The sequence below is a fragment of the Salvelinus fontinalis genome, chromosome 9 (assembly GCF_029448725.1).
Source record: "Salvelinus fontinalis isolate EN_2023a chromosome 9, ASM2944872v1, whole genome shotgun sequence".
In the NCBI taxonomy this organism is placed as follows: domain Eukaryota; kingdom Metazoa; phylum Chordata; class Actinopteri; order Salmoniformes; family Salmonidae; genus Salvelinus; species Salvelinus fontinalis.
In genome coordinates this window covers 18,229,484-18,236,525 of record NC_074673.1, presented here as the reverse complement: position 1 = coordinate 18,236,525, position 7,042 = coordinate 18,229,484, and positions in this window count along the sequence as shown.

The window sequence follows — 7,042 nt, the reverse complement described above, 5'->3', positions numbered from 1 at the left end:
TTGTGTTGGCTCTGCTATATCGTATTTCAGTCAGCTAATACAGGACAATTAAAGGCCCAGTGCACAACTTTTGTGAAAAAAATACAATGATTTTTCAATTATAATTATTCCGATTTTTCAGGGGGTGCTCCCTCAGCTCCCTACTTCCCGAGGCTATGCTAAGAGCCAATTTATGTTGGATCCGAAAATGTGGTCAGAGGCTGGTGGATGGTGTAACGCAATTGCGGAGCCTCTAGAGGCAAGCAGAGGCCAAATTGAGCTCCATACTACATCGCCATGTGCCTCTCAAATTTTGTAACAATGAAGAGGGTAACATATAACTCCACATTGACATGATTGGTTGATGGTAGGTGAGGGCGAAAGGTCATATATAAACACAAACTAATTTCCTTGACAACTTCCTTCACAACAGCTCTGAGCTACTCAGCGAAGCGCAGTAAGTATGAATGCCCAAAAAGGCTGCATGGCCAATGCAGATATCGGATTGACTATGCAACACCTTTAAAAGGCTGTACAGTGTTTACTGTGTATGGCCTCTGCAGAAGTCAGGGCATTCATACTAATTGCATTTCACGGAGCAGAGCTGCTATGAAGGAAGTGAGTTTGTGTTTATACAGCACCTCCCGCCACCACCTACCATCAACCAATCATGTCAATGCGGAGCGAGCCCTCCACATTGTTACAACATTTAGGAGGTGCGTGGTGATGCGGTACGGAGTTCAATTTGGATTCCACAAACCTCTAGAGGCTATGCAATTGCGTCTAACCGTCTGTACGGAGTCTCCGGATTGCAAACGGAGAAAGCATAAATTGGCTTAAAGACTCTGCATGGTCAATCTGACATCTGCAGTGGCAGTACAGCATTTACTGTGATGCGGCCTCCACAGAAGTCAGAGCGTTCATACTTCTTCGCGAACAGAGTAGAGGTGTTGTGAAGGAAGGGAGTAAATTTGTATTTAAACAGGACCTTCCACCCTCACCTACCATCAACCAATCATGGAGCTATACGGAGCCCTCCACATAAAACATTTTGGATGCACACAGCGATGCGGTACAGAGCTTGATTTGCCCTCAGCAAGCCTCCGGAGGCTCCGCAATTGCATAAAACTCACTTTACGGAGCCTCCGGATCACATTTCGGAAAGCCTCCGGTAAGTATAAATCCTCTTTTAGACCTTCACAAACTTCCAACAGCTGCACCATCATGGTGGTGCGGTCAGCCCAACACATCATTGGGCACACTGCCTACCCTCCCAGCCTAGTCTCATAGACTAGATACAACATAGTAAATGTAAATCCGGGACACTCAAATTAGTATGATACTTTTGTATATATAGTGTATGTGGACACCCCATCAAATGAGTGGATTTGGCTATTTCAGCCCAAACCGTTGCTGACAGGTGTATAAAATCGAGCACACAGCCATGCAATCTCCATAGACAAACATTGGCAGTAGACTGGCCTTACTGAAGAGCTCAGTGACTTTCAACGTGGCACTGTCATAAGATGCCACCTTTCCAATAAGTCAGTTTGTCAAATTTCCGCCCTGCTATAGCTTCCCGGTCAACTGAAAGTGCTGTTATTGTGTAGTGGAAATGTCTAGGAGCAACAAAGGCTCAGCTGTGAAGTGGTAGGCCACACAAGCTCATAGAATGGGACCTCTGAGTGCTGAAGTGTGTAGCGAGTAAAAAATCATCTGTCCTCGGTTGCAACACTCACTACCGAGTTCAAAACTGCCTCTGGAAGCAACGTCAGCACAAGAACTGCCAAGCATCGGCTGGAGTGGTGTAGACCTTAGTGCTGCTTTTGATACCATCGATCACCACATTCTTTTGGAGAGATTGGAAACCCAAATTGGTATACATGGACAAGTTCTAGCCTGGTATAGATCTTATCTGTCGGCAATATATCAGTTTGTCTCTGTGGACGGTTTGTGTCCTGACAAATCAACTGTAAATTTCGGTGTTCCTCAAGGTCCCAGTTTAGGACCACTATCGTTTTCACTGTATATTCTACCTCTTTGTGATGTCATTTGGAAACATAATGTTAACTTTCACTGCTATGCAGACGATATAGAGCTGTACATTTCAATGAAACATGGTGAAGCCCCAAAATTGCCCTCCCTGGAAGCCTGTTTCAGACATAAAGAAGTGGATAGCGCCAAATGTTTTACTTTTAAACTCGGACAAAACAGAGATGCTAGTTCTAGATCCCAAGAAACAAAGAGATCTTCTGTTGGATCTGACAATTAATCTTGATGGTTGTACAGTCATCTCAAATAAAACTGTGAAGGACCTTGGTGTTACTCTGGATCCTGATCTCTCTTTTGACAAACATATCAAGAATATTTCAAGGACAGCTTTTTTCCATCTTCGTAACATTGCAAAAATCTGAAACTTTCTGTCCAAAAATGATCCATAAAAATGAATCCATGCTTTTGTCAGTTCTAGATTAGACTACTGCAATGCTTTACTTTCTGGCTACCTGGATAAAGCACTAAATAAACTTCAGTTAGTGCTAAACACGGCTGCTAGAATCTTGACTAGAACCCAAAAATGTGATCATATTACTCTAGTGCTAGACTCTCTACACTGGCTTCCTGTTAAGGCTAGGGCTGATTTCAAGGTTTTACTGCTAACCTACAAAGCATTACATGGGCTTGCTCCTACCTATCTTTCCGATTTGGTCCTGCCGTACATACCTACACATACGCTACGGTCACAAGACGCAGGCCTCATTACTGTCCCTAGAATTTCTAAGCAAACAGCTGGAGGCAGGGCTTTCTCCTATAAAGCTAAATTTTTATGGAATGGTCTGCCTATCTATGTGAGCGACGCAGACTCGGCCTCAACCTTTAAGTCTTTATTGAAGACTCATCTCTTCAGTAGGTCCTATGATTGAGTGTAGTCTGGCACAGGGGTGTGGGGGTGAACGGAAAGGCACTGGAGCGACGAACCGCCCTTGCTGTCTCTGCCTGGCCGGTTCCCCTCTCTCCACTGGGATTCTCTGCCTCTAACCCTATTACGGGGGCTGAGTCACTGGCTTACTGGTGCTCTTCCATGCCGTCCCTAGGAGGGGTGCATCAGTTGAGTGGGTTGAGTCTCTGGCGTGATCTTCCTGTCAGGGTTGGTACCCCCCTCGGGTTCGTGCCGTGGGGGAGATCTTCATGGGGCGATACTTGGCCTTGTGTCAGGGTAGTAGGTTGGCGGTTGAAGATATCCCTCTAGTGGTGTGGGGGCTGTGCTTTGGCAAAGTGGGTGGGGTTATATCCTGCCCGTTTGGCCCTGTCCTGGGGTATTGTCGGACAGGGCCACAGTGTCTCGTGACACTTCCTGTCTCGGCCTCCAGTATTTATGCAGCAATAGTTTGTCGGGGGACTAGGGTCAGTCTGTTATATCTGGAATATTTCTCCTGTCTCATCCGGTGTCCTGTGTGAATTTTAAGTATGCTCTCTCTTTCTCTTCTCACGGAGGACCTGAGCCCTAGGACCATGCCTCAGGACTACCTGGCTGTCCCCAGTCCACCTGGTCATGCTGCTGCTCCAGTTTCAACTGTTTTGCCCGCGGCTATGGAACCCTGACCTGTTCACTGGATGTGCTACCTTGTCCCGGACCTGCTGTTTTGGACCCTCTCTCTACCGCACCTGCTGTCTCTGACTCTGAATGATCGGCTATGAAAAGCCAACTGACATTTACTCCTGAGGTGCTGACCTGTTGCACCCTCTACAACCACTGTGATTATTATTCTGACCCAGCAGGTCATCTATGAACGTTTGAACATCTTGGCCATGTTCTGTTATCTCCACCCAGCACAGCCAGAAGAGGACTGGCCACCCCTCAGAGCCTGGTTCCTCTCTAGGTTTGTTCCTATGTTCTGGCCTTTCTAGGGAGTTTTTCCTAGCCACCGTGCTTCTACACCTGCATTGCTTGCTGTTTGGGGTTTTAGGCTGGGTTTCTGTACAGCACTTTGTGACATCGGCTTATGTAAAAAGGGCTTTATAAATACATTTGATTGATTGAGTGTATATCTCGCCGCCACTGGACTCTGGAGCAGTGGAAACGTGTTCACACGCTTCATTCAGTCCGACGGACGAATCTGGGTTTAGCAGATGCCAGGAGAACACTACCTGCCCGAAGGCATTGTACAAACTGTTAAGTTTGGTGGAGGAGGAATAATGGTCTGGGACTGTTTTTCATGGTTTGGGCTAGGCCCCTTAGTTCCAGTGAAGGGAAATCTTAACGCTACAGCATGCAATGACATTCTAGACGATTCTGTGCTTCCAACTTTGTGGCAACAGTTAGAGGAAGGCCCTTTCCTGTTTCAGGATGACAATGTCAGTGTGCACAAAGCAAGGTCCATCCAGAAATAGTTTGTCGAGATCGGTGTGGAAGAACTTGACTGTCCTGCACAGAGCCCTGAAATAAACCCCATCAAACACCTTTGAGATGAATTGGAACGCTCTCTCCGAGCGAGGCCTAATCGCACAACATCAGTGCCCGACCTCACTAATGCTCTTGTGGCTGAATGGAAGCAAGTCCCCGCCGCAATGTTCCAACATCTAGTGGAAAGCCTTCCAAGAAAAGTGGAGGCTGTTATAGCAGCAAAGGGGGGACCGACACCATATTAATGCCCATGATTTTGGAATGAGGTGTTTGACTAGCAGGTCTCCACATACTTTTGGTCATGTAGTGTATATTATGTTTGGTACGATTACATAAGACAGAAGGTTACTGAAGAAAAAAACAATAGGAGGGTGGGTGTGTAACGAGAACATCTAGCAACCCGAAGGTTGAGTGTTTGAATTTCATCACGGACAACTTTAGCATTTTAGCAATTTTGCAATTACTTGCTACATTTTAGCTATTTTTTAACTACTTAGAATGTTAGCTATCCCTACCCCTAACCCTTTAACCTAAATCCTAACCCTAATCCCTAGCCTAGCTAACTTTAGCCAGCTAGCTAACGTTAGCATTAGCCACCTAGCCAAAGTTAGCAACAACTAATTGGAATTCGTAACATATCATACGTTTTGCACAAATCGTAACATATTATACAATTTGTGAATTCTTAACATGTCTAATGAAATGGATGATGGACATCCACTAATTAATGCATACCAACGAATCATAAACATATTAAATGGAGTGCCTCGGATTTATGTAAAGAATAATACGAAATGATCTGAAACATGGTTGCAGCCGGCCTCCAGGACATCTACAGCACCCGGTATCACAGGAAGGCCAAGAAGTAGATCATCAAGGACCTCAGCCACCCGAGCCACGGCATGTTCACCCCACTACCATCTGGAAGGTGGAGACTGTACAGGTGCATCAGAGCTGGGACTGAGAGATTGATAAACAGCTTCTATCTCCAGGCCGTCAGACTGTTAAACAGTCATCACTGTACCCTGCCCTGAACCTTTTAGACACTGTCACTAGCCGGCTATCACTCTGTATTCTACCTTGCTCTTTAGAGACTACTGCACTATGTGCATAGTTATTTAACAGGGGTCACTTTAATAATGTTAAGGCTACATCGAGTTTTACCCACTTTATGTACAGTGCCTTCAGAAAGTATTCACACCCCTTGACTTTTTCTGCATTTTGTTGTGTTACAGCCTGAATTTAGATTTTGTGTCACTGGCATAAACACAATACCCCATCATGTCAAAGTGGAATTATGTTTTTAGATTTTAACAAATTAATAAAAAATTGAAAGCTGAAATGTCTTGAGTCAAAAAGTATTCAACCCCTTTGTTATGGCAAGCCTAGATAAGTTCAGGAGTAAAAATGTGCTTAGTACGTCTCATAAGTTGCATGGACTCACTCTGTATGCAATAATAGTGTTTACAATGATTTTTGAATGACTCTACACCACACATACAGAGAATTGTAAGGTCCCTCAGCCGAGTAGTGAATTTCAACCACAGATTCAACCACAAAGACAAGGGAGGTTTTCAAAGGGCACCTATTGGTAGAATTTTAAAGCAGACAGTGAATATCCCTTTGAGCATGGTGAAGTTATTAATTACACTTTGGATGGTCTATCAAAAGATACAGGTGTCTTTTCTAACTCCGTTGCCAGAGAGTAGGGAAACCACTCCGGGATTTCACCATGAGGCCAATGGTGACTTTTTAAAACAGTTAGAGTTTAATGGCTGTGATAGGAGAAAACTGAAAATGGATCAACATTGTAGTTACTTTACAATACTAACCTAAATACTAACCTAAAATACTAGCCTAAATGACCTAAATATTCCAAAACATGTATCTGGTTGGAATAAGGCACTAAGGTAAAACTGCAAAAACAATTGGCAAAGAAATGACCTTTATGTCCTGAATACAATGCGGTATGTTTGGGACAAATCCAACATATTTCGAAGCATGGTGGTGTCTGCATCATGTTATTGGTATGCTTGTCATCGGCAAGGACTACAGAGTTAAAAAAAAAAATTTGGGGGATAAAATTGGAATACGGAAGTCCCATAGGGCGGTGCAAAATTGGCCCAGCGTCATCTGGGTTAGGGGAGGGTTTGGCCAGGGGGGCTTTACTTGGCTCATCGCGCTCTAGCGACTCCTTGTGTAGGGCAGGGCGCTTGCAGGCTCACTTCGGTCGTCAGTTAAACAGTGTTTCCCCTGACACATTGGTGTAGCTGGCTTAGCCGAGTGGTTAACACCATTGCGAGCATCCTGACGGGTTGCATCAACACTTGGTATGGCAACTGCTCGGCATCTGACCGCAAGGCGCTACAGAGGATAGTGCGTACTGCCCTTTACATCACTGGGGCTGAGCTCTCTGCCATCAGGAACGTCTATACCAGGGCCATATACCAGGGCTACCCCAAAGCCATAAGACTGCTGAGCAGTTAATCAAATGGCTACCTGGACGATTTGCAATTACCCCTTTTATTTTTATTTATTCTTATTTGTTTACACTGACTCTCTTGCACAGGCTCGATGTACACTCATTGGAGTCTAACCACACGCTCACGCTCACACATATTACACTGATACTCCAACACAAACACACACACACACACACAC